General features: G+C 44.8%; 1 protein-coding gene and 1 pseudogene across 6 annotated transcripts in view; both read right to left on the bottom strand.

Annotated features, from left to right (window-relative positions):
- Vps8 (vacuolar protein sorting 8) overlaps window positions 1-27,227 on the bottom strand; it is a 972,138-nt gene that overhangs the window by 750,365 nt on the left and 194,546 nt on the right. The gene's annotated exons all lie outside the window — the stretch shown is intronic.
- On the bottom strand, window positions 21,322-21,501 carry LOC126546473 (U2 spliceosomal RNA; annotated as a pseudogene).

The following is a 27,227-nucleotide window of genomic DNA, read 5'->3' as shown; positions in this document are numbered from 1 at the left end:
AGACGGCTGCTGCTCACGGCGCGGCCGTGTGGGCACCCTATCTTGAAAGCGATCTGCCCAGTGACCAAAGTGCGCACCCACGCGGGCCTGATCTTCAAAGCGATTTGCGATGTTTGCAGAGCGCACATAGTGTCGGTAACTTCGTATGCGCTGTGCTTTTGACGTTTTGTTTACGTTGAAGTGAGAGATGTACAAAGGTCAATTCGCTCGCTGCTGCTGCCGCGATTCTTCAATATAGCATTTTTCTGTTTTCGCAGTCATCTAGCAAGATGAATTCATGTTTACTTGTGCACGCTCGACACCGTGCTTGGTAATTTAATTAGTAAGCAAATGTTTACAAGTTTATATTGCCACATGGTGTGGCACAGCAAGGGGACTGAAGAAGAGGAGAACGAGGTTCATTCGGCATCGCTCGTCAACGGTTACATTTCGTGAAGTACAAACGCCTGGATCCCCATTCAGGGTGTATACTTCAGCAGGGTATACGCGACAATTTGATGGAGCTTGCTGGGTACACCCAACTTATGCAGGAGACCCCACTGGGCAGAAAGAACCTCGCACAATTGGAGTTGACTCCAGTTCACCGCACAAGCCGGCGAATCCAAGGCCTTGCCCCAGAATTCGGAAACCTCCCGGAAAAAGTGATGACTACGACCACTGCGACATCTACGGAAAGGGTGACACCGACTTACCTAACGCTGCTGAACCCCCAAGTGCCGACGGCTTTTCATGGCGACACATTTGAAGACGTGGAAGGCTGGCTGGCGGAGTTCGAGCACGTGGTTGCGTTTAACGAGTGGGACAGCAACGGCAAACTCAGGAACATTTACTTCAGCCTGCAGGATAGTGCTCGCACGTGGTTTACGAACCGCGAAAGTGCCCTGTCATCCTGGCCTGAATTCCAGCGCAAGCTACTGGAGACTTACTCTAGCCCCGATTGCCGGGAAAAGCGGAGCGAGCCCTTCAGTCACTCGTCCAAAAGCCCAACGAGAGTGTCACAATGTACGTGGAGGACATGACGCGTCTCTTTCAGCATGCTGATCCGAGCAAGTCGGAAGAGAAGAAGGTGCATCATCTGATGAGAGGCGTAAAGGAACAGCTCTTTGGCGGTCTTGTTCGGAATACGCCCAAGACTGTCGCAGAGTTCCTCACCGAAGCCACCTCAATGGAGAAAATGCTTCAGCAACAGTCGAACATGTACAATCGACAAGTAAATGCCGCCTGCACTCTGGATAAGCCGGAATGCTTCGGGTGCGACGTCGCCTTGCTTTGCGAGCTGATTCGCTCAGTGGTTCGCGACGAGCTGCAGAAGCACCACGGTACGTCGCCACCGCCAGTCAGCTCCCTCGCCAGCGTTGTACGCAACGAAGTACAACAGGCACTGCAGGCATCTCTTTTCAGCAGTGAAGCGCCACCTCTGCCAAGTGAGTCCCGGCGCAAGACTTACGCAGAAACCTTACTGAGCCCCGCCCAAGCTTTCGCACCTACTTATGTTGCGTCGCCAGTCGCGTTGCAATCGGCGCAAGCCGCTCCGACAACTCCGCTACCGTACTTCGACGACCGCCGAACACCTGCGAGGAAATCAGAGGTTTGGCGAGCACCCGATCGATGACCGCTATGCAACCACTGCGGCAAAGCTGGTCATGTGTATCAGGAGTGCCCCTATCGACGACTCGGACTGCGGGGTTTTTCTATCGACTCGCCTCGACCTAGGTTTGGCCAGAGGCCTCCCGACATCGCAGAATTCATCGAACAACAGCGCAGGCTGGGCACATCACAGCGGCAGTCACGCTCACCCTCACCACGGTGATATTTCCCTACTCGTGATACCACCTCGAGGACGACGCAAGAAAGATCACCAAGTCCACGCCGGGAAAACTGACGTCAGCAACCTTCCGAGGCGGGGCTGCTGATACTCGACGCGCTGAAGACCTCGTATCGTGCCGACTGCAGAACAACGAAAACACGACGACGCCAGAACCAGTTCAACGCGAACAAGATCTCACTGGACGTACCTGTGTTGATCGACAGCAGAAAAGTAAGTGCACTTGTAGATACCGGCGCCGATTACTCTATTCTCAGTGGCAAACTGGCGATCATTCTGAAAAAAGTTACGTTGCCGTGGAACGGAGCACCAGTTCGTACGGCAGGTGGCCACGTCGTCACACCGCTTATGCATGGCAAGAGTAGAAATTCGCGGTGCTGCTTTTCCCGCCACTTGTCTGGTTCTACGCGAGTGTTCCCACAATTTAATTCTTGGGATGGACTTTCTCCGGGAATATGGCGCCATTATTGACCTTCGCGAGCGCTGCATCACTTTCTCGACGCAAAGGGCAACAACACAGACCGCCGCCGTTGGACACAGATCCGCACTTCGCGTTTCGGACGACAGCATCACGATACCGCCGTGTGCGAGTGTTATGGTTCCAGTCAAGTCCGACGAGCTACAAAACGGTGAAGCCATTGTAGAAGGCAACATTTCTATATTGCTGACCCAAGGTATTTGTGTAGCGCGAAGCCTTGTGGAACTTCGTGCTAGCCAGACAGCGGTCCTCATTACCAACTTTACCTTTGAGCATCGGCACATTTTTCATGGCACTGCCGTCGCCTACGCCGAACCATCAACGGACATCGTCGAGTGCTTTGCTTCTGAAGTGGACACAGACGACGGTTTGCTCAGAGACATCGATGTAAACTCCGAGCTTACGGACAACCAAAAGAGCGCACTGCAGGAACTCTTGAACGAATTCCGCGCGTGCTTCGCTCGGTCTACTAAGGTGGGCCAAACGCCAATCACGAAGCACCGATTAACGACATCCGCCGACGCACGCCCCATCAAACAACAGCCTTATCGTGTCTTGCCGAAAGAACGTGAGGCAATTCAAGCCCAAGTAAGGAGATGCTAGATGATGGTGGCATTCAGCCTTCGTACAGTCCGTGGTCGTCCCCGGTCGTTCTGGTCAAGAAAAAAGACAGAACGCTTCGTTTCTGTGTTGATTATCGACGCCTCAACAATGTCACCAAGAGGGACGTGTACCCACTACCACGTATCGATGACTCTTTAGACAGGTTGCGGTGAGCTAAGTATTTTTCGTCTCTCGATCTAAAGAGCGGTTAGTGGCAAATTGAGGTAGATGAACGAGACCGCGAAAGAACTGCTTTCGTCACTCCAGATGGCCTTTACGAATTCAGGGTACTTCCTTTCGGGCTCTGTTTGGCACCAGCAACTTTCCAGCGAATGATGGACACCGTTCTCACTGGTCTAAAGTGGCAAAGCTGCCTCGTCTACCTCGACGACGTGGTTGTTTTTTCGGCGACATTTGACGACCACCTAAAACGACTGCGGCAAGTTCTCGAAGCCATCCGATCGGCTAACCTCACCCTTAAGCCTCAGAAGTGTCACTTCGGCTACAAGGAGCTTATGTTTCTGGGACACGTGGTCAGCACGGAAGGCGTTAGCCCCGATCCCGCGAAAACTGCCGCTGTAGCCACGTTTCCAACACCGACCGACAAGAAAGGTGTCCGACACTTCCCGGGCCTTTGCGGATACTACCGGGGTTTCATAGAAAATTTTTCGAAGATGGCGGAGCCGCTGACTCGACTCACGAGGGACAATGTATCGTTCGTTTGGGCCTCAGAGCAAGAGACTGCTTTCACTGAGCTTAGACAACGTCTGGTGTCAGCACCAGTTTTGGCCCACTTTGACGAGGAAGCGGACACGGAAGTTCATACAGACGCCAGTAACGTTGGTCTTGGTGCGGTGCTTGTACAACGGCAGGAAGGTATTGAAAGAGTGATCGCCTATGCAAGTCGCACGCTATCGCGTGCAGAGACCAACTACACCACTACGGAGAAAGAGTGTCTTGCCGTTGTATGGCCACTGACCAAATTTCGACTTTACCTCTACGGCCACCCATTCAAAGTTGTAACCGATCATCACTCGTTATGCTGGCTTGCAAATCTGCGGGACCCTTCTGGACGACTGGCACAGTGGAGTCTACGTTTGCAGGAGTACGACGTGACCATCGTGTACAAGTCGGGCCGCATACACGAAGACGCTGACGCACTCTCGCGCACCCCTATTGACACTACCGACCAAGACATTGACGATGACGGCGTTTTCCTTGGGGCTGTAAGCGTTACTGATTTGTCCACAGGGCAGCGCCAGACGACTCACTACAGCCTATATTTGAACATCTGGAGGGATGAAACCCATCAATACACCGGCACATCGCTCGAGGATTGTCGTCTTTTTGTTTCCGACATGGCGTCTTGTATAAGAAGAACTCCGCTGCCACCAACAAGACATACCTTTTGGTCGTTCCAGCAGACCTCTGTGCCGAAGTTTTATTCGCCTGTCATGACGAGCCTGCGTCAGGCTGTTTGGGTTTTACACGAAAGCTTGATAGAGTGCGCAAATCGTACTACTGGCCGAAACTTGCCGAGTGTGTTAAGCGGTACGTCCAAGCCTGCCGTGTATGCCAGCGGCGAAAGTCGCCAGCTGTGAAGCCCGCGGGATGCTGAATCCGATTGACCCACCTGGCAAACCTTTCGACCAGGTCGGCATGGATCTTCTGGGCCCATTTCCACTGTCATCTTCTGGCAACAGGTGGATAATCGTCGCCACAGACTACTTAACGCAGTATGCTGAGACAAAGGCGTTGCCTCGAGGCACAGCTTCCGAGGTTGCCCAGTTTTTCATACAGAGCATCGTCCTACAGCATGGCGCCCCATCGCACGTCATCACAGACCGAGGCAAAGCCTTTACAGCGCAGCTCAGTGAAGACGTTTTTAAACTCAGCTGCACAACCCATCGAAGGACAACTGCCTGTCATCTGCAGACAAATGGCTTGACCGAACGACTGAACAAAACGATGACTGACATGCTGTCTATGTACGTAGACGTACAGCACAAGACGTGGGACGAGATACTCCCATACGTAATGTTTGCCTATAACACTGCTACACAAGAAACAACACGCTTCACGCCGTTTTACCTCGTTTACGGCCATGAAATGCAGACTATGTTAGAAGCAATGCTGCCGTGCGACAACATCGACCACCTCGACCTCGCCCAAGATACCGAACTCTTCGTGCAACGCGCGGAAGAAGCCCGTCAGCTTGCCAGAGTGTTCATAAAGAAACAACAGAGCATCAATGCGCAACGTTACAATCTCCGCCATCGACAAGTCGAGTTCCAACCTGGCGATCAAGTTTTGGTCTGGACTCCCGCGCGCCGAAAAGGTTTATCCGAGAAGCTTTTGAGTCACTACTTCGGACCTTACAAAGTGTTGCAGCGAATTCGTGACGTGAATTACGAAGTCCTTCCTGACGGAAGCCAGGTTCCCGACGTCGACAACCGCAATCTGAGATTGTGCACGTTGTGCGGTTCAAACTGTACTATAGCCCCTAAAATTCGACGTTTTCAGCCGCTTACGTTAGTTTTTGTTGTTGCTCGTCCCTCCATGCCTTGTGGCTATATCGCACACCACAGTGATTGTGACTATAGCCTATGTGTCCGTCCTAGGCCATCTTGGCGCTCTCACGTCAAGCCTATGTATGTTTTCATTCTTTTATTATTGTTTTTTTTTTTTTTTTTTGGAGAGGGGGTAGTGCCACATGGTGTGGCACAGCAAGGGGACTGAAGAAAAGGAGAACGAGGTTCGTTCGGCATCGCTTGTCAACGGTTACGTTTCGTGAAGTACAAACGCCTGGATTCCCATTCAGCGTGTATACAGCGTGGCCGATGAAGCTACTATATGGTTACTTCGTATAGCTATCTACTAATTTGCTACCACAATCGATGCTTTGCCTTTCGGGAGAAAGTGCGACCTTTTTTTTTTCTCTGCGCCATGCATTGTGGGTCGGCGCGACGAAGGCGCGAATGGAGCAAGAGCCATCTCAACGTCAGGCACGCCGGACTACGTTGGCCGCGTCCAGTTACGTCGGCTGCGCCAGTGATTCGAACTATAGATGTTCACACAAATGTGAAGTAGCGCGTGCGCTCATGCTATGTCGGACTATACACGCACCTTACCGAGTTCTTTTTTCTGACTTTCATTAGTTCAAATTTTTTTATAATTCGAATTTTCGAAGTATCCCCGCACAATTAGAATTAACGAGCTTTTACTATATATGACACAATCAGTGTATATGACAGAATCTGACACAATGCGTATAAATCTGTCATTCTGCCTAGGTTGGATTACGCCGTTGTTATATGGGATCCATTCACAAAGACAAATATTGAAAAGCTGAAAATTATTCAGAAAAGAGCAGCTCGCTTTATATACAATTGATATGACCGCACATCTGTAACACACTTGTTAACCAGAGCTAATCTAAAACCTCTAGCCATGAGAAACCATCACTCACATTTAAAATTTCTATATCAAATAGTAGCGGGACATGTTAATGTTGATTCATCTGCAGTTATTCGATTTTCCTCAGGTTATAACACCAGACAACGGCATGATCGAAAATTAACACTGTACCAAACACATAATTGTTTTAAATATTCATTTTTCCCAAGAATGATTCGTGATTGGAATTTATTAAGAAATGACCAAGTGTTACAGCCCTCCCTGGCTGTGTTTGTTTCAAGCTTGTGCATGTAAATCTCGTTCTTTACATATATATATATATATATATATATATATATATATATGTTTTGCTTTCGTGCTTCGCTAACCTGCTTTGTAAATTTATTGCTTTATATGAACTGAGGGTGTGTATACCATATGTATGTGTGTACATATGTGTTTATGGATATGTCATATCAGTATATATCTGTGTATATGTGTGTATGAGTATATGGATTGCATTGTATGCATTTTTTTTCTTATTTTTTTTTCTCTCTCTCTCTTGTCCGCCAATATTATTGTATCAGCTCATGTATCGCTCATTTCCCACCCTACTAAAATCACGACCACGGATTGTAGTATTTATAAATAAATAAAAAATATCATCAGAAGCAAAGTGAGGCAAGCCATATGGGGCAAGCAAAGTGAGGCAAGCCACTACCAGCACGACCGACGCCAATGCACTCCCACATGCTCAGGTGACCCACCGTTCACAGTGCGCCCAGTGCGAGGCCAAGTAACTACGTGTACCGATAGCATGCAATGCCCTGTATTGCTGAGACAAGGAAAAGTGACGTGTGGTGTGACGCCAACCGTAGGCTTCTGTGTTTTTACTGCAGAGAGGCTGGTCACCTGTACTGATTTTGCCCATACCGTCAAGCCAGTCTTAGAGGATTTCCTATGAATACACCATGCCCCCAAAATGGTGAAAGACTATCTGACATCGAGGAGTGCTTATGTATGCGCCAGAGTCTCAGCACACCTCTCCATTACCAACCGCAGCCGCCATACCCTATGTGTTACCGATCACCAAGCACACGTGCTTCTTCAAGCAAAGCTAAGTATTGTTCACCTAGCCCAAAGCTGAAAAACTCAAGTGAGCGACCTGTGGAGACAAGGCCACTAACAATCACACAAGCAGAGATCCTCCACATTGGTACCAGGGTGACATCAACGATTGGTTCCAGGTAAAGAAGTGCAGTAATGAGCAAATAGCTTCAGCCTTGCCTTTGCTTATTGATGGGTATGAGCTGAATGCATTAATTGATACTGGGACGAATTATTCAATGATATGCTATGAACTGGCGAAGAAGCTAAAAAAAAAGTTTTGATGGAGCGGAATGGACCTCAGATACGCACAGCAGCTGGTCACCTTATTATGCCTCTCAGCAGATGCACTGCAAGAGTTTTGATACGAGGATTTACATACGTTGGTGACTTCGTAGCACTTTCAAAATGCTTGAAGGATGTTATACTTAGAATAGACTTTCTGAACACTAATGGCGCCGGCCTTAACTTACAGAAGTCAAGCGTATCATTCACGACCAAACAAGCTATAACCTGGAAAGAATCGGGAGAACCATATGTTACATTATTGCGAGTTGTCAATGACGATGTAACTGTACCACCACACAGCAGTGTAATAGTTCTCGTCAAAACTGACACATTCAACGACTACCAAGGTATAGCAGATAGCAACAGGAAACTTTCCTTGAACAGGAGCGTGTGTGTGGCACAAGGACTCATTCACCTCTGTAACGGGTGCGCAGATATCCTCCTCACTAATTTTGGGAACGAGTTTCAGCACATGGCAAAGGAAACAACTATCACCCTCTTCAATGAGTTTTCTGAAACGACAGAATTAGGCAGCCTAGAGCTAGCATCGGCGGCTGTGCCAAAGACCTGCAACGTCCTCAAGGTAATCGCCATCAATCCAAACCTTTCAGTGCCTCAAAAGCAACAGTTACACAGCCGGATACAGGATTTTGCCAAGTGTTTCTCTAGTTCTTCAAAAGTATGGTGCACAACTATTGCAAAGCACAGAATTATAACAAAGGAGACAACCAGGCCAGTACACTAACATCCGTATTGAGTCTCGCCGGATGAAAGAGATTATCCAGAACCAAGTACACAAAATACTCGGAAGACGATGTCATTCAGCCTTCCAACAGTCCGTGGGCATCTCCCGTAGTGCTTGTTAAGAAAAAAGACAATACACCGCGGTTCTGTATAGACTACCGCAAATTGAACAGTGTGACTAAGCGGGATATATATCCCCCTCCCACGCATCGATCACACGTTAGGTCGGCTACGGTGAGCAAAATTTTTCTCCTCCTTTGATCTGAAAAGCAGATATTGGCAAATTGAAGTGGATGAGGGAGACCATGAGAAGACAGCATTTGTCACCCTGGATGGACTCTATGAATTTAAAAGTTCTCCCATTTGGTCTTTGCTCTGCGCTGGCAATGTTTCAGCGCATGATGGATACTGTACTTTCTAGTTTAAAATGGCAGTCTTGCCTAGTATATCTAGATCACATGGTCATCTTTTCCACAACGTTCGAGCAGCACATAGAACGACTGCGGTTAGTGTTAGAGGCAATCCGTTAGGCAAACATAACAATTAAACCAGAGAAGTGTCAGTTCACATTTGAAGAACTGATTCCTTGGACATGTCATCAGTACTCAAGGTGTTCAGCCAGATCCCGAAAATACAGCGGCCATCGCAAAGTTCTCGATGCCCATAGACAAAGAGTCAGTGCGACGCGTTCTGGGTCAATACGCTTACTACAGACGATTCGTCAAAAATGTTTCACAAATAGCAGAGCCTCCAACAAAACTTACAAGAGAAGATGTACCCTTCGTGTGGCAAAAGCAAGCAACAGAGCCTGTTTAATGAGTTAAGAAAATGCCTGCAAGTGCCTTCAATCCTTGCTCATTTTGACGAAACAGCTGACACAGAAATACACACGGACACCAGTAATATCGGTCTCAACGCCATCCTGGTCCAGTGGCAAAATGGTGAAGAAAAGGTTATAGCCTATGCTAGCCGGACCTTATCTAAAGCAGTGACCAACTAATCAGCAACTGAAAAAGAATGTCTCGACATGATCTGGGCCATAAGTTAATTTCGGCCATATTTATATGGCAGACCATTCAAAGCAGTCAGTTATCACCATTCACTTTGCTGGCTGGCAACCCTCAAGGACCCATCTGGAAGACTAGCAAAATGGAGCCTTCAATTGCAAGAGTATGATTATGGTGGTATACAGATCTGCAAGAAAGCACACCGATGCCGACTGCTTGTCACACACACCAGTAGACGCAGCACTATCAGAGGAAGAGGACTTTCAGTACCTAGCAGGGGCGTAGCCAGGGGGGAGGGCTGAAGCCCCCCCCCCCCCCCCCCCGAAATTTTTTCGTGCCGTCCATGCACCGCCGGCCAAAACAACCCCTGGCGCGGGAAATCATGCTCGATTTTGTCTATAATGTCCTTCTCATGCTCGAAAAAACTTTTAGTGGGAACATTGCGAAATCGGGCTGGATTTTGCGGCAACACCCATGCACCGGGATTCACATATCATAATGCAAGGAGCTCCATCCGAGTACGAAGTTGCAAAAGCGCGGTGGGTGGGCTCGTCGCGGCATCTCGCTGAAGCAGCAGAATCTGAGTGGGCACGGGAGAGCGGCAGCGATGCAGTCGTCGCTCACGAATCCCCTTTTCTACTATGTGCAGTTTGTTATGCTGCTCGTGCCATCGCTTTCTCGGTCTCCTGAGCTGTCAGCGACGATGTCGGCACCGCTAGTACTACCAAGCTGTTGGTTTTGGAACCGGCGATCGACTGTTCTGGCCTACACGACACGGACATGCGCAGAACCACCTTCTTCATTACTGATCCCGAAAGGGCGTCATCATCAACAGCGCTATCCCACCAAAGTATAAGAAGCGGACCTCGGCTACCTATCTTCAGTAGGCACGGGAGAGCGGCAGTGATGCAGTCGTCGCTCACGAATCTTCTTTTCTACTATGTGCAGGTTAGTAATAGCTTAATGCTTTATTCCAAGCGTACGAGTAATGCCTGCCTGCTGCTTCTCCCGTGCCCAAGTGCTTTGTTCATAACAATATGTGAATGAGTACTTGTTACGAAACAACTGCTGGTATGCGGTGATATTGAAATGAATCCCGGACCTACCCAGAGTGATGTGCTAGCTGCCATTGCAGCCCTCTCTGAAAAGGTTGACACACGCCACAAGGAATTAATGGATGCCTTCCATGAACTGAAAGATAACCAAGAAGCATTGGCACACAAAGTTTGCAACGTGACGAATAGGTTGACTGCTCTTGAGGCAATCGTTGAAAATATTGAATGCAATAGATCTGAAACTGAAATCTCGTGCATTGTATCAGAGGTAGCCCAGAGACAGAACGTTTTAATACAATCCCGTCTGGACGACTTGGAAGACCATTCCAGATGCAACAACCTTTTGTTATACGGCATCCCCGACAATTCAGCTGAAACATGGACTCAGTCAGAAAGCACTGTGCGTGATTTGCTCTCAAGACAGCTTGCAATTATTCGATGGCGATATTTCTAGAGCACACAGACTAGGCAGTTTTAATGACAGCAAACCCCGCCCTATTATTGCCAAATTCTCTTCAGCGAAGCTCAAGGACACGATCTTCTCCCAAAGAAGTAAAATTAAAATCTCCGGCATAACTGTTGATGAAGATTTTTGTAGATCAACCCATCAATCGCGTAAGAATTTAATTGAATTTAGTAAGTCGAAGGGCCAGTCAGGTTCACTTCAATATAACAAACTCATCGTGAATAATAAAATGTATGCTTATTGCGCAGTTACTGACTCAGTGCGCGAAATAGAACTTGTTGCTAAGACGCATGCGCGGGGCAATGGGGGCGCAACTTCAAGTTCATCATAGCTGCAAACCATTAAGAAAGATGGAAACGATGTATCGCTGCTCTTTACAAATGCGCGAAGCATTCTTAACAAACATGTCGCATTATCATCAGCCATAGATTCATGCACGGCTGATATAATTGTTATAACTGAGACCTGGCTCTCTGCTATGATACAGGACTCTGAAATATTCCAATGTGAAAAGAATTGCAATATATACCACAGGGACCGTGACGTCCGATCTGGGGGCGGTGTACTTATTGCTGTTAGTGACATGTTCGCATCCTCGGCTGTTCCAGTCGTATCGTCTTTGGAATTTGTTTGTATAAGTGTATCTATTGCAAATCTTGAATTTATTTTCGGTGCATTGTACCGTCCTCCAGCTGTCTCATCTTCTTTTTCTAACTATCTTTATGATGTCCTTAATAGCCTTGTAATTAGGTTTCCCAATTCGCCTCTGTTTATTTTAGGCGACTTAAACTTTCCCACAATACTATGGAACAATGATTCCACTACCGTAAAAAATGTTTCATCGGAATGTATGCAATTCCTTAATCTTTGTGCTGACTTTAACCTTACTCAACTCGTTCATGAGCAGACTCGTACAACCGCAACATCTTCCAGTATTCTTGACCTACTACTTACTACAATTCCAGAGTTAGTTTCTGAGTTAACTTACCTCCCCGGATTAAGTGACGATTCATTGATTCACTTTAACTTAAAAACACGACACAGAAATACGAAAAAATATAAAATAATACGGGACTATAACAGAGCTGATACAAGTTCAATAATAGCTGAGTTAGAATTATTTACAGAAGGCTATATCAGCAACTTCGGCAAACATTCCATAGAAGAAAACTGGACCATGTATAAAGAAAAGATTCTACATCTCATTGAACAATATATTCCGAAAAAGAAAATCATCTACAATTCCCGGTCACCATGGTTCAACTCTTCGTTAAAGTGCCTATCAAATAAAAAGAAAAGAATGTTCCGTCGCGCAAAGCGAACTAACAATACTGATCATTGGGCAGCACATCAGCGAGTTCATAAAGAATATACTGGTGCGATTCAGTGCGCAAAAGATTCTTTTCTTATTAACACCCTGCCATCAGTACTTCGAACAAACCCTCACAAATTTTGGAGCATTGTCAGTGGTTCAACACGACTCATACATTTATCTGATAGCAATGACACTATCCTTCCTCTTAGCCAGTCTTGCACAGTCTTAAACAACGCATTTCTTTCCGTCTTCAATACAGCTGCTCCTGCATTATTACCCCGTTTACCTGACCAAAACTTTCCCCCTATGGACCCCATTGTTATAGATTGGGTTGGCGTTACCAAGCTCATTGACAATCTGAAGATCTCCTCTTCCGCTGGTGCTGACCTACTCAACTCAAAGATGCTAAAACTAACCACAGTGTACTCGGCAATGATACTCTCAAAACTTTTTGAACAATCGTTATGGTGTTCCACATTACCCAGCGACTAGAAGGTGGGGAAGGTGGTCCCTATCTTCAAATCAGGTAATGCTCATTCAGCAGATGTCTATCGTCCGATCTCATTGACTAGCATACCATGCAAAATGATAGAACACATCATACATTCGCAGCTAATTGAATTTTTGGAGAACAATTTTTTTAAAAATAATTCTTAACATGGATTTAAGAAAATGCTTTCGTGCGAGACCCAACTACTAACGTTTACTAATGATCTATTTATAGCTACTCACCTTGATTTCGACATAGACTGCATTTTTCTCGATTCCGCAAAGGCATTTGACTCAGTACCTCATGACTTACTCCTTTTCAAGCTTAGTAAACTTAATATCGACACTAGCATATTTAACTGGATTAAAGACTTTCTTTCAAACCGTACTCAATATGTAACTGCTAACAATTATTCTTCTGATTTTTCTTCTGTTACGCCCGGTGTACCACAGGGGTCTGTACTGGGCCCTTTGTTGTTTCTTGTATATATACATGATCTTCCTGACAGTATTGTTTTATTATCAATTAAGCTTTTGCAGATGACTGCGTAATTTACAACAAAATAACAAATTTATCTGATTCACTAAATATCCAAAAAGATCTCGATCAATTATCTCTATGGTGTGACAAATGGCCCTCACAGTACAAACCACAGTTATTACCTAAAGGGGCCCCCTTGAATCCCGTTGACTCCTACAAATACCTTGGCATTAATATTACTAACGACCTATCCTGGAACATGCCCGTTGATTACATAACCCGCAATGCTAACCGCACTCTTGGATACCTGCGCCGTAACTTTTCCAAAGCACCGTCTTCCTTAAAATTAATACTTTATAAAACTTTAGTCCGTCCAAAACTAGAATATGCATCTAGCATCTGGGACCCCAGTCAATCCATACTAATCGCTTCCCTTGAATCTGTTCAGAATTGCGCAGCCCGGTTTATTCTATCAAATTATTCCCACTACGCTTCTGTACCCACCATGACGAACACACTTAACCTGCCTGATCTGTCTTTACGTCGTAAATTTCTTCGTCTCTGCCTCTTTCACAAAATCTATCATCAAAATGAAATGTTAAAAAGCTATCTTTTTCTTCAACCGACGCACATTTCATCGCGTGTGGACCACAAGTTCAAGGTTGGTGTGCCATTTTGCCGAACCAACTTATATATATATTCTTTAATTCCCAAAACCAGCGCAGAATGGAACCACCTTCCTGCGTCCATCGCTGCCATTGTCGACACTAAGTTCAGAAGTGCCATTGAAGATTACTTATTTTGTTAACTTGTATTTTCATAAATTGTATTATTGCACACTATTTATTAACCACTCCTTTCTGTAATGCCCTTGGGCTCTGAAAGTATTTGTAATAAATAAATAAATAAATAAATAAATAAAATCTAGGGAGCGCTTGGATTTCAATTCTGACACTTTATGGGTATAAAGTTCTAATAAACTTTTTATGCGAAATGTGCATTGACATTTCCAAAGTCGTGCTTTAGATTTTCAATTCTGGAACAATGTGGGTTTAATGGTGTCATAAACATTTGACGCCAAAGGTGCATTGACTTTTCTAAAGTCTTCGATCAGAACATACAACGAGACAAGCCAAATCAACACACTTTCAGACAAGTTGACAAAACACGCAGTGATATACGATGAGACGAAGCATTGTGGTTCCTTTCTGCCGTCATATCACATAAAATATTATCAATACTTTTTTTCACCTACGCCAAAGCATTCAAGTTAAGACACTAAAGCAAACCAGGGTAACTGCGGTCTTATTTTTTCTGCTTTGACTTTTATTCGTGAGGACACATTGAGCCTCTCAATTTTTTTTTTTTTTTTTCCCGCTACCCTAACCGCGGGCTGCCAGAGCCTGCCACAGCACACGCGTTTTTCTTGTGTTGCCCCGACCACCGCGCGACGCACTTCGGTGCGCGTTTGGTTTTCTCTGGCCGAGTGGATTTTCGCCTGGCAGAGTTTTGGACGCCTTCTGGCTAGCGGACGAGAAAAAGAAACAATGGACACTGACCGCCATCACTGTGAAGACTCGACGGATTGCACCGCGTTCACTCAAGCACAACCTCTCCGGAAAGTCTTGTTTCGCCGGTGTAGGATACCGAGCACTATGCGTATGGTTCTCGGTGACCAAGCCTCTCATATTTTCTTCAATATTCTTTCGGCAGCCACCTTAGGTTCCCAAAGTGGGCATTGCATTGTGGCCAAAATACTCTCCTTTGCCTTTTTTATTTTTCATTGCAGTGCCCCACCCCACAAAAAAAAAAAAAAAGATACATTGTTGCGGCGCAGCAAATTGTTGCATGGTGACAGTTAGTTACTTCTTTTGCGGAAAGTAATCAGCCACGGCACGCTTCAGTTGCCGGATACTATTATTATATTATTGTTACAGCAATTATATGAACACTCCAGGCGCATTCCTGCTGTCGCCGTCTCCCTCCTGTTTTCTATGAAGCCTAAGGGTGTTAACGTCGTGACTGCACGCCGCATGCTGTGTGTGCGATTGGAAGTGTAGGAGGGAGGGGGGGATGGAATGGGTGAGCCAACGATGGTGGCTCAGTCTTGTGTGTGCAAAGAAGAAAAGCGGGGAGCAAGCGCGTCACCTTCCGTCACGCGCGATACATTGGGCGGAGAGGATGGAATGGGGGCAGGATCTAGGATTCTGTGAATCTGTAATTGTGCAACATGTTTATTTGCCTTGTTTGACGCATTATATACAGTGACTTTTTCTTAGATACGTACATTTATTGGAGATTTATACGTATATTTAAATATCTTGTTGCGAGGTTTTGTGGATACGTGCCGTGAACTTTCTTTCAAGTGACACTTTTTTGCCCTTCATCAAGCGCTTGTATATTCCATTGTATCTGCGCATTTCTAGTGAACGAGGGCGAGTTAAATGAAAGTGAGCCTACCCACCTCACGCAGTAATGGTTGGGTTCATTATCTGCGAGGCATGCGCGTAGCACACAGGCATCTTTCATTTACAAAAGTGACAGGCAGGTGTGAGGGTAAATGTTCTTTAATGCTCTCATACACTGGATTGTACATGGTTGCGTGACGTAATGAACACTTCAGAAGTTGAGCAGCGAGTTGAAAAAGGACGTGAAAGTTGCAAAAGCGATCAATACCGGACCATAGCCATCGTACAATCACCCCACACAATTGCAAAGGTTGATGAGCTGATTAGACAAGAACGGAGGATAAGCATAGATGAACTGGCAGAGCGTGTGACCATCAGTCGCGGTTCCGTTCACACCATAATTCATGATCATCTCGGTTATCAGCTCTTGTGTGCGCAATGGATGCCCAAGATTTTGAGCCACCGCCAGAAGAAGGTTCTGTGCTGCCTTGACTCATCTGATCTGGTATCACAATCAGGGTGACGACTCCTTGTCTGCAATTGTGATCGGGGACGAACCATGGTGCCACTACTACGAGTCTGAAACACGACGGCAAAGCTTACAGTGGAAACATTCGAATTCACCACGCCCAAAGAAAGCAAAGGCCGTCATTTCAACCGGAAAGGTGTTGTTGACTTTTTTTTTTTCGATCGTCAGGGGCCATTACTGATAGAATTTGCTAAAGCCGGAGAGGCTATCAATCGTTTTTGATATTGTGAAACGCCGGATTGGCTGCGTGTTGCAATCAAGAAGAAACGACGTGAAAAATTGATTAATGGGGTCATCTTGTTCCACGACCTTGCTATGGTGTTGGGCTGCTGAGCACGAGGATGCAGAATTGAATCCCGCCCACGGCGGCCGCATTTCAATGGGAACGAAATGCGAAAACCCCCGTGTACTTAGATTTGGGTGCATGTTAAAGAACCCCAGGTGGTCGAAACTTCCGGAGTCCTCCACTATGGCGTGCCTCATAATCAGAAAGTGGTTTTGGCACGTAAAACCCCATAAATTAATTTTTAATTGTTCCACGACAATGCCTGTCCCCACATCGCTGATGTGGTTAATACAAAACTGGCAAAGTTCAAGTGGGAAACGCGGCAACATCCGCCATACAACTGAGACCTGCCACCTTGCAACTTCCACATTTTGGGACAAATGAAAAAACAGCTGGGAAATATATTCGTGTCAGACAATGACGTGAAAGAGTCAGTTGCAGATTTGTTGAAGCAATAACCTAAGAAGTTTTATGAGACGGGAATCACCCGACTCCTTAGTCAATGGGACAAATGTCTAAATGCTCATGGAGAGTACTTTTAAAAGTACACCGTTTCTCATATATTCACAATGGCTCACTTTCATTTGACTCGCCCTCGTATATTTTGCAGAACGGTTTTATATAGATGCTCTCTGTTGGGACAATAATTTCAGTGCAATTACTCATGATACAAGACCAGTGACAGCTGCTCCTGCGTAATACATTGGAATAAATGACAGCAGCGTCATTGAGATTTTTCACTGGCTGTTGCATATGTACAAAAATGTAAACAAGGTTCTTCAATGACAAAGTTTCATTAACATAATTGTCCTCAACTTTCCGCTGTTCATTTCATGGCCTTTACATTTTTCATATCAGTGGCATGCACTGCTTTGCTTGTTTCGAACTGATATAGTTCTAAAGATAGTGTGATATTTTCTTTATTTATTAAATAGACAAAAACAAGGCAGCATTAATATCAGTTATGTTGAGCACAATTTCTGGCACATACGAGTATATCTTTTCATAAAAAAGATACATATATTACTTGTTGTGACAGTGCATAGCATTCAAGAATTCGTTTGCAGCATTTTTGGCAATGGCAATGCAGTTATTATTCATGTATTTAATCCCTCGACAAATTGTTTAAGAGGAAGCTTTAGCTCAGGCCCGACTCTGACGCAGCCTATTCAAATACATGTAAAACGCAGAAACGCTTTTCTGAGATAACCCCTGGATCGCTTTTAATGAAACTTGTTGAATTTAAGAGAGATAGCTAAATACTAGTATCTGTTGGAAGCAGAATTTCGATTTAGGGCCTGAATTTTCTTTAAAATATTTTTGAAAAATTTGAAAATGCGAAAAAAATAGAAGCACGACGTTTACAAACTAATAGCTCTTCATCAAAAACAGATATCGCGGTTCTTCAAACAGCATCCATTATAAGAGTCGGAGAGGACAAATTTGGTACGTCAATTTGTATCTTACGTAACTTGGTTACGTGGCACACAAGGGTTCTGCAAAAATTGTATTCCGATAATACCAAATTGTTTGAGATTAATTTGCAACATATCGATTTTGTCCGCTGTGGATGTACTATTAGATGCGATTTACAGAATTGTGATATTATTTTTCATTGATGAGTTAGAGTTTTAAACGTGATAGTTTCATTCTCTGAATATTCGCTATTTTTGCCAATTTTTATTAAAAAATTTACAACATAAATGAAAAATTCGAAACCAGAAGTCGGTATAGTTTAGGTTTTTCTTTTAAATGCAACAACCCTCGTCAAATTTGGTGCAGTGGTTGCCAAGAAAACCGAATTCACCTTCTACATGTATTTAGATAGGAGCACCCAAGCTAACGCTTCCTCTTAAGGAGGAGGCCAAGCTTCAACGTGAGCCCCCCCCCCAAACGAAATTTCTGGCTACGCCACTGGTACCTAGGCATTATCAAAACAACTCAAATCACGGAACGTAAATGCGCTGGTGAAGAATTACTACCACTCATTAAACACCTAGAAGGACTCAACATCCAAGTACCCCATATTTTTTCTAGAGGCCTGTGAGCGTTCTGCCTCTGAGGAAATGTTCTAAACAAGAGTAACTTCAAGCCAAACCACATCTTACACCAAGAAATTCTACAAGCATGTTATGATGAACCCACATCAGGACATTTGGGCGTGAGTCGAACATACGCCAGGATTAGTTTAGGTTATTATTGGCCCAAATTTTTAACTTCAGTACAACATTAGGTGAAGACTTGCCACGAATGTCAAAGGTGAAAATCTTCGTTTGTGAAACCGGCATGTCTTTTACAGCCTATAGATCCACCAAAAGCACCATTTCAACAAGTTGGAATGGACCTTCTTGGACCCTTCCCTACATCTTCCCTTGGGAAAAAGTGGATCGCGGTGGCTACAGATTACTTAACCAGATATGCTGAAACAGACTCCCTGCACAAAGGAACAGCGGCTGAAGTTGCCAAGTTCTTCATAAACAACATAGTCCTCTGGCATGTCGCTCTAACCATCGTCATTACTGATCGCGGAACAGCCTTCACAGTGGAACTTATGCAATGCTTGATGATGATGACTCATCCTCACCATAGAAGAACTACTGCCCATCTTCCTCAAAGCAATGGTCTAACTGAACGCCTGAATAGAACTCTCACGGACATTATCTTGATGTATACTGATGTTGAGCATAACATGTGGGATGAAATTTGGCCCTACTTCACCTTTGCTTATAACATGGCTGTACAAGAGACAACCAGAGTCTCACATTTCCAGCTTGTATACGGCCGGGCAGTTACAACATTGGATGCTATGCTGCCGATAGAAGACGATTACCTTCCGGATTTAGACGAGTTCTTACAAAGAGCCAAGGAAGCCCGGCAGTTGGCAAGATGCTCAATGTGTCACCAACAACAGATAGACGCAAGGCACTACAACCAGCGACATTGCAAAACGCGATGTGAACCAGGCGACAAAGAGTGGATATGGGCCCCAGTTGCTGTCCCCAGTTGGATATATATATGTATATAGTTGGACCCTAGTTATTGAATACGGACCCCAGTTGGGCTGTCTGAAAAACTTTTTTGTCAATATTTTGGGCCCTATGAAGTAGTTCACCAACTTAGTGACCTTACTTATGAAATCAAGTCTGCTGGACACAAGCGTTCAAGGCAATGCAACGCCACGGAGCACGTACATATTATGCGCATGAAACCTTATTATGAGAGATAAATAGAAGGATAAATGAGCTTATATGCAACACGTACACTGTACATTGTTTTCTTACGCATCGGGACGATGCGCATTAGGAGGGGGTATAGTGCCACTTAGCCTGCATTCAGGTACCAGGCAGATCGCTTTGGACACCGCAAGCGTTGCAACAAACACCACTAGCGTCCATCACGACATGCAGAGTGTGCACCTGCCCGCCCGCCTGCGTGCGCACGAGCTCTCACCAAGGAGCTGCCCCACCAATGGGAAACGACTGCATGTGGCTTCATCAAGGGAGGCCGCAAGCGGCATTCAAGGACAGTGACATGCGGCAGAGGAAGTTTTTCAACTAGCTTCGCTGCGCAGGCGACACAGTGATCTTATTTAGCTCTGGGCACAAGTTCACCCCTTAATAAATAGCTTATTTTTATAAACCTGTGTTGACTAAAGTCGTTACAATATGGAGACAACAAACCTGTTCACACAGCGTGCTGTAGCTAGTTTATCTTAAATTGAGTGAAGCTGCTCAGACATTGCCTTTTACATCTTATAAGTTTTTTATTAACAGCTGCCAGCTTATCCATATCTTCAGCAAAGCTATAGCTTGCACCAGTCAGAAACAACTGGCCAGATTCACTGTCATCAATGCTCTTCTGAGCCAGGCCAGCCTCAATGAGCATTGCGTTGCACACCAGGCACTTTTTGATGGCCTGCATTTTCTCGCAAAGCTGAAGCCTCTGTTCAGCAACTGACCGATTCATAACTGGCGCTGACCATTTATTCGGACAAGAATTCAGATAAACTCGATTATTCATAGTACTTCAAGGCACTTTCACTGGCCCATTAATTTAATGTATAAGTACAACCAAAATTTCAGACACCTTAGGACATGCCGTTCAATAATTCGGACTCCACCTGCACAACTGTGAGCTAATTTGACTGCCCAGTTGAGTGGAGATAGCGATACTTTGGCTTTGAAACATCGCTGGCATCACCACAGCATGGTCGTCGGTCATGCCGCCAACACCTCCTCAAAACCGAAACTAGTCAAGCCTAGTTAATCTAACAACGATCGTACCCAAACCACAGGACAAGCAAATGCTGGCAAGCCATTTGCGAGTCCAGTGCACGTTTGTTCATTCACATGTTAGATAGCAACACTGTACCAGCGACATCAAGTTGTTTAAGCGGCGCCGACGAGGACAACGACTGTTACTAAAAAAAAACATCGTTTGGTAATGATTGTGCGGTCGACCTCCGGGCCGTGATTTTGTAGCGATGCATTCCACTAGTTTCTATATGCCACCCTTATCATTTATAATGCACAGCGGCTGATATCACTGATAACGTATGCAGAGCACCGTTCTTACTACCGACTAGGTGCAAAAAGGAGTGCCACCAGAAAAAACATCGCTACAAAATCGCGCTCCTGTTATGTTGCCAGGAATTGAAGATTCAGTGCATGCACCAATTGTACTCTCATCTATCTGTGGCAGCAGCATGGCAATGATAGAGATATGGGCTGACCAGATCGTAGGCAAGCGTACGCGCGCGTAGCAATGCATTGACAAACTTCTACTTCATTTTACAGCGAAGCTGTACGTGGCTAGTTTCCAGTGGATCAATGTCCGTAGACCAAAAACCATGGGCTGATCCCGAAGATAGTGCAATACCAGGCCGACTCGTGGTGGAGATGAAGCAAGCTTCAAGCACACCGCCCCCTTGCAAAAATAAGTTTAATATCTTGGGTCTAAATACAACCCGTATCATATATTAAGCTGATATGAACAGATACTACACTTTGACCCTCATCAGCCATGTCTACATTCGCACTGCCCTCTCTTTGTCGGCATTTCAAGCGCTTGTTTATCTCTTTTCCTTTCTTTCCGCTCTCCCATGGTGACGGTCCCGTCGAAATGTCACGCGTGTCTAGTTTCCTCTGGCTCCTCGGGGCAGCAGTCCTGTCGTCCACGCGAATGTATAATAAAAATCACAGTAAACGAGTCCATACCTATGTTCGAAATTGTGTCACCTGTGTCGCATGTTAAACAGCCTTGTTGGTCAGCCATCTTCACTGAGTGGAATGGCTCATGATCTTTTTTAACAATCCCTCTTGGGGATACTTTCACGACATTTCGCGTGAACACCAGACACATCGACAGGCAATAGAATTCCTGGCATAGTGCAATGAATGCCATTGCTCGTAGACTCTAGTGTATCTGGCGATAGTAATGCCAAATCCCGTGAAAGTGAATGCATCCCCGAATGTGGTCATCTAAAAATACGGCACACTTTTCTCAACCGCTTATAGAATAAGGTCACATGGATACTTCGGACTCTCGATTATCTGAATTTTTAGGCAGTCCCCGTCAAGCCCGAATTGTCGGTCGATCGATTTATTAACCCCATTTAGTCATGCGTGCCATGCACGTCTGCCAACATGACAGCTGGCACCATGTGGCGGAGCACAACTAGGAAAGTAGCAACGGCAGGTGCATGCCCACAGAGCATACTACTGTCTGAACATTGTGTGCCAGGCTATTCTGATAAGCTCAACATAGCCCCTGCTGCTTATCCACTTGTAATGCAAACAGAAATGCATAGACAATGGTTAAAATAAGTGGTTGCAAACACTAGACCACAGAGATAGCTATGGAGGATTCACTAGAAGAGCCTAGCAAACAATGCTCGGAGACGCTTTGCGCACCTAGCCTTGTTACTTTCGTCGGCCAGTCGAGGCTCCCGTCAGATTTATCAAATATTGAAAAGCTGTACAAGATGTGGGATCATACCCTCCTTGTGGCATGGCCCTACTCTCCAGATGTTCTCATCACTGGGAGAGTAAAATAAACTACACAAGCCATTTGCATTGTCCCTGTGGCAATTTCTACAGTCAGATACTTTGGATCATGAACACTATAACGTCACCATCCAAAATAATCAGTTGTTGCAAAAGGAAAGCTTACACCACTGCATCACCGTAGCTGGGGACGACGGCAGTGCCACACAGGCACAAGTTTCACACAATAATCTTGAAAACTAAATGTAGGCTAGTAATGCCGACAACAGATGCCCCACATACTACGAACTGCCCCACAACAGGTTCTGCTTGAACTAGTCACAATATGCTATTCTCTGCTATCGTCTGCACAGAAGCAAAAAAAAACGGAAGCTTGAGATAACGATAAAAATTTGTTTCACTAAATTAAACCCAAAATTTTTTACGTTAAAAGAATCTTAACTCTTTCCCTACCATGGAAAAAATAGGTGTTTTTTTTCAGGTTATGCCAGACTTTTTTTTCTGAAGGAACTACTGCACTCAATATTTTATGTAATACATAAACAAAAAGCAGAATCAATGCCCTTTTCACACATAGAAGTTTTATTAAGGAGATGTATGGCGTATCCATCGCAGAATGGTGCGATAAATGGTTCATGCAACTTAACCTTACCAAATGCAAAGCTCTGTCATTCATCTTCTATCAGCTTAACCAGTCACACCTACACAATGAATTTTTCTCCCATCAATCATGCCCCGTCTTGCATATACCTCAGCATTCACATGTTACCATCACTATCATGGTCAACTCATATTGACACCATCTGTTCTAATGCTTCATATACCCTTGGATAATTAAAATGTAACCTGAGAACCACATCACCTCAAATAAAAAGGCTAGCATATCTAACATTTGTACATCTGCAGTTAGAATATGCATTATCTATCTGGCACCCTTCCCAACCATATCTTACCTGTGACATAGAAGCAATATAATATCGCACTGCTCGGTTTATAACTTTCCTCTTGTGAAACCAGCATCACTGCACTAAAATGTACACTTGAAACACCCTCCATTGCCTCCCGCTGAATCAGCTGTCATCTCTGCTTGCTTCACACACCTTTTATGACCATCCGCACTCCAGGCATTAAATCCACTCTCATGTACATCCTCCCACTTAAGCCACAGTCGTCCCATAGCACGCATTATCACCCGATCATCTGCCATGAACACTTCATTCTTCCCCGACTCAATAACCCATTGGAACAGTCTCCCAGAAGACATCATCTCTGGCCGTAAATCGTTCCGTACTATCTTAAATAACCACAGTGCTTAATTACCGATCCTACCCACCCTTACTCCAACATGATGCTTCCCTTTTTTTTCACAATTGTTCCTGGCTTGTTTTTGCTTGTTGTTGTTTCTTTTGCTGTTCTGTACATTCGTTCTAACATTGTCACAAGGATTAAAGCCCTCCCTTATGTAATGCCTCCAGGCCTTTAAGGATAAAATAAATGAAATGAAATGAGATGTATGTCATAAAAAGATATAAATTGCCAGAATCAAGATTGTGGGATAAAACTGAACAAAGTTTGTAAAGACACGCTTGTATCAACTAAGAAAAAAATTTTACAAAAATTATGAGATATACAAAATTTATTGCCGTCTAATAGGCACTATCTCCAAAAAAATATCTAAATTTTTTATTGCATAGGTATTCCACAACAAAAATTTAAGTGCAAGCACCACAGTTTAGCGTACCGGGCTGCGGCCGCCGATGTTGCGGGCTGGCTTGCATCGCTGTCGCTCTGAGAGTCAGTCCGATGAAAAGGCAGCATTCTCTGACTCACTGCTGCTCGATCCATCAATAAAATCAGCCACGAATGCTGCAGAATCGTGAGCTCTTTGATCTTTCGAAGCACGCGCGACGCTCCCGGAGGCGGCCATTTTTGCTTTCTACTTTGACGATCGCTAAATTTCGGAGTGCATTCAAAAATTAACGTCTGGAAGGGAAAAGGCGAACTGCTTAAAAAACAAAAATATAGTTCTCCTCCTTCATGTCCTATGGCGCAGAGTGTCCATGAGCAACGCGGAAGGTCTCGAAAGTGGCGTTTCACACCATCGATGCCGGGCGGCCATCTTAGTTTTCTACTTTGACAATTGCGAAAACTTAAGAGGCGTTCAAAAATCACTGCCTGGAGGGAAAATGTGAACTGCTTAAAAAACAAAATTATCATTCTCCTTTAGGTCCAATAGCACAGTGTGCCCGTGAAGGTCTCGAAGGCGGCGTTTCAAGCCATCGTTAGTGGACTAACGATGCCCAATGGACGCATTACAGAAAGAGTTATTAGTACAAACTTTTCTGACACCTAGTAGATCTGACTCTTAACTATAGGATGGAAGCAACCAAGAGTGTTAGGGAGCCGCTCTGGGGGCAACAAATTTGGCATTTTGGAGCAGCTTGATGAAGCTCAACTTACAGGCAGACTAAGCGTTGTTTATTTGACTTTGCAAAAAAAGGTATGACGTTACATACTGGCTTTGTAAACTAAATGTGACCAAGAAATAAAATAACGGAGGGCTTTATGTGAGCAAAGCTCACTTTATGTTGGTGGGTGTTGTTCATGCTAGTCATAAGCATTTTATTGTGCACAATTATGTGAATAATGCTTAGATTTAATGAGCTAAGTTTTATTAACTAACTTAATGTGTCAATGCAAAGGGTGCAATAGATGTCAAGAAATGACTGATAACAATTTAAACCAACCTAGGTTTTGTATTCTTTTTTTCCAACGAACAAGAAAAAGCAGTGAAAATATTTTAAAAATGACACGTGATAAAGCGACCCCATGCCAGCAATATCAACAGTCTCATACATAAATCTTGCCATCTTGTACTGTGCATCTTATACACATTTGAACCATGGCTTCGTGCCTGATAAGGACCGAAGATATGCGCCAAAAGTTACCAACGCGTAGAGAGGAAAGAGCGCAGTCACTCATTGCCAGTGCAATGAACATAGTTGACAAGGTTTATGTTAGAGACCGCTGCAATACTGGGTACAAGAACACAACAGCACAGTTTTTTTTTTTTTAATTTCACAATCTTTATTGCAAGAAAAAAAGACCGCACAAGACATATAGGTTGCTTTAAATGTCGTTATCCATCACTTCTCGACATCTTTCACACCACTGCATTGACACCATAATGATAAACTGGGTTAATATGTTGGCTAACTACACTTATGTAGCTTAAGTAATAAAATCAGATTATTTCTATTTCTATCTCTCACAGATTATTTGTGAACAAGTGAAAGAACACCCATGACTATTATGTACAATGCCCATCAACAGAGTGATCACCATTTACATAAAGCTGTCCATTATTTTTTATTCGTGGCAACATTTTATTTGAAGAGCTATTATTACCACATTAAAAAACAAATGTGAAGTTACTTGGTCATTGCATGTGTGTCAGTTTTCCGGTGAAAAAGAAAACACTGATATCCTGTGACGAATAGGGAAACTGGCTTGTGACAGGTGACGCAAGGAGGTAGCCGCCATGGCCACAGGTCGGCCAGCCATGATGGCGCAGGATGCTGCAGGATGCGAAGCATGCTGGATTGACATCCTTTGGCAGTTGCTACAGGTTGTGTGCGTGCTATGGAGGCGCCAGGTTCCTCTCGCGAACGAGCTGCCGAGCGTCATGCAAGGACAGAGGAGCAATGCAAGCAGCAACAGGCCGACCGCGAGTCAACCGACCTTGAAGTCATCGCATCTGCAGATCGCTTTCAAGATACAGTGCACGCAGCTGCGTAAACTACGCAGTTGCTACAAGAGTACAAGCCGCCCTCCCTCCCTCCCGCACTGCCTCCCTTGTGCATGATTCAGCCTACCGTTGCACGCTTTCACTCTCACATACAGCATACGGCACACAGGGACGATGTTATCGCCCTTGGATTTTATACGAAACATCGCGGCGACCATGATGGCAGAAATGCGCCAGGGATGTCCATGTCATTGCTTACATGTGACCTGCATTCACAAAGTAACTGTATTTATTTTTAAATCGTTTACTGACTAAACAGGTGAGTCTTATACACTGGTGCGACTTATACAAAGGTGCGACTTATAGATTCGGAAATACGGTATTCACTCAACTGACAGTGCGGCTTTTCTTCGCGACTATCCCACAAAAAGAATGCCAGTTCGTGAAAGCACGTGTGGAATACATTCCCGATTTCCCTGCGGCCAGGTTGGAACACCCACACATCACAGCTGATTGCCTAGGCTTGCAGTACAGTGCTAAACGCTAACCATTGCACAGCTATAGCTGTGTGGCTGCCATTGAATGTGCACGTCCCACCAATTTAACGAATTCTTTTGAAATCTGTGTTTTGGAACAGGCTGATGCAGCGCAAAGAGTTGGCATAGCACTTCCACCCGTTAATTGCACACATACCCTTAAGTTACTCATATCCATTCCCAAAATCTGCTTTTAAATTCCTCGGCAGTCTAGTTAGGATCGTCCCAAATTGTTAGGCGCATGCTTTTGGGAAAAAACGGGAATATATTTCGTAGCACACTTTAAAGTCTCACATCTCGAAAGTGGTTCCATAGCCTTAAGGTGTCTGTTAAGCAGACATGGCTTCAATAGTCATGGGCTTCAATTTCACGAATACAACATGTGCCCTAAAGGAATAATTAGATAATTAGCACATTTTTGTTAACAACATTATCACCAGCATTTTTCTTCGTCCTAATGG

The sequence above is a fragment of the Dermacentor andersoni genome, chromosome 1 (assembly GCF_023375885.2).
Source record: "Dermacentor andersoni chromosome 1, qqDerAnde1_hic_scaffold, whole genome shotgun sequence".
NCBI classification, from domain to species: domain Eukaryota; kingdom Metazoa; phylum Arthropoda; class Arachnida; order Ixodida; family Ixodidae; genus Dermacentor; species Dermacentor andersoni.
Note: the sequence above shows the minus strand (reverse complement) of the source record. Positions and strands in the feature narration are given on the sequence as shown.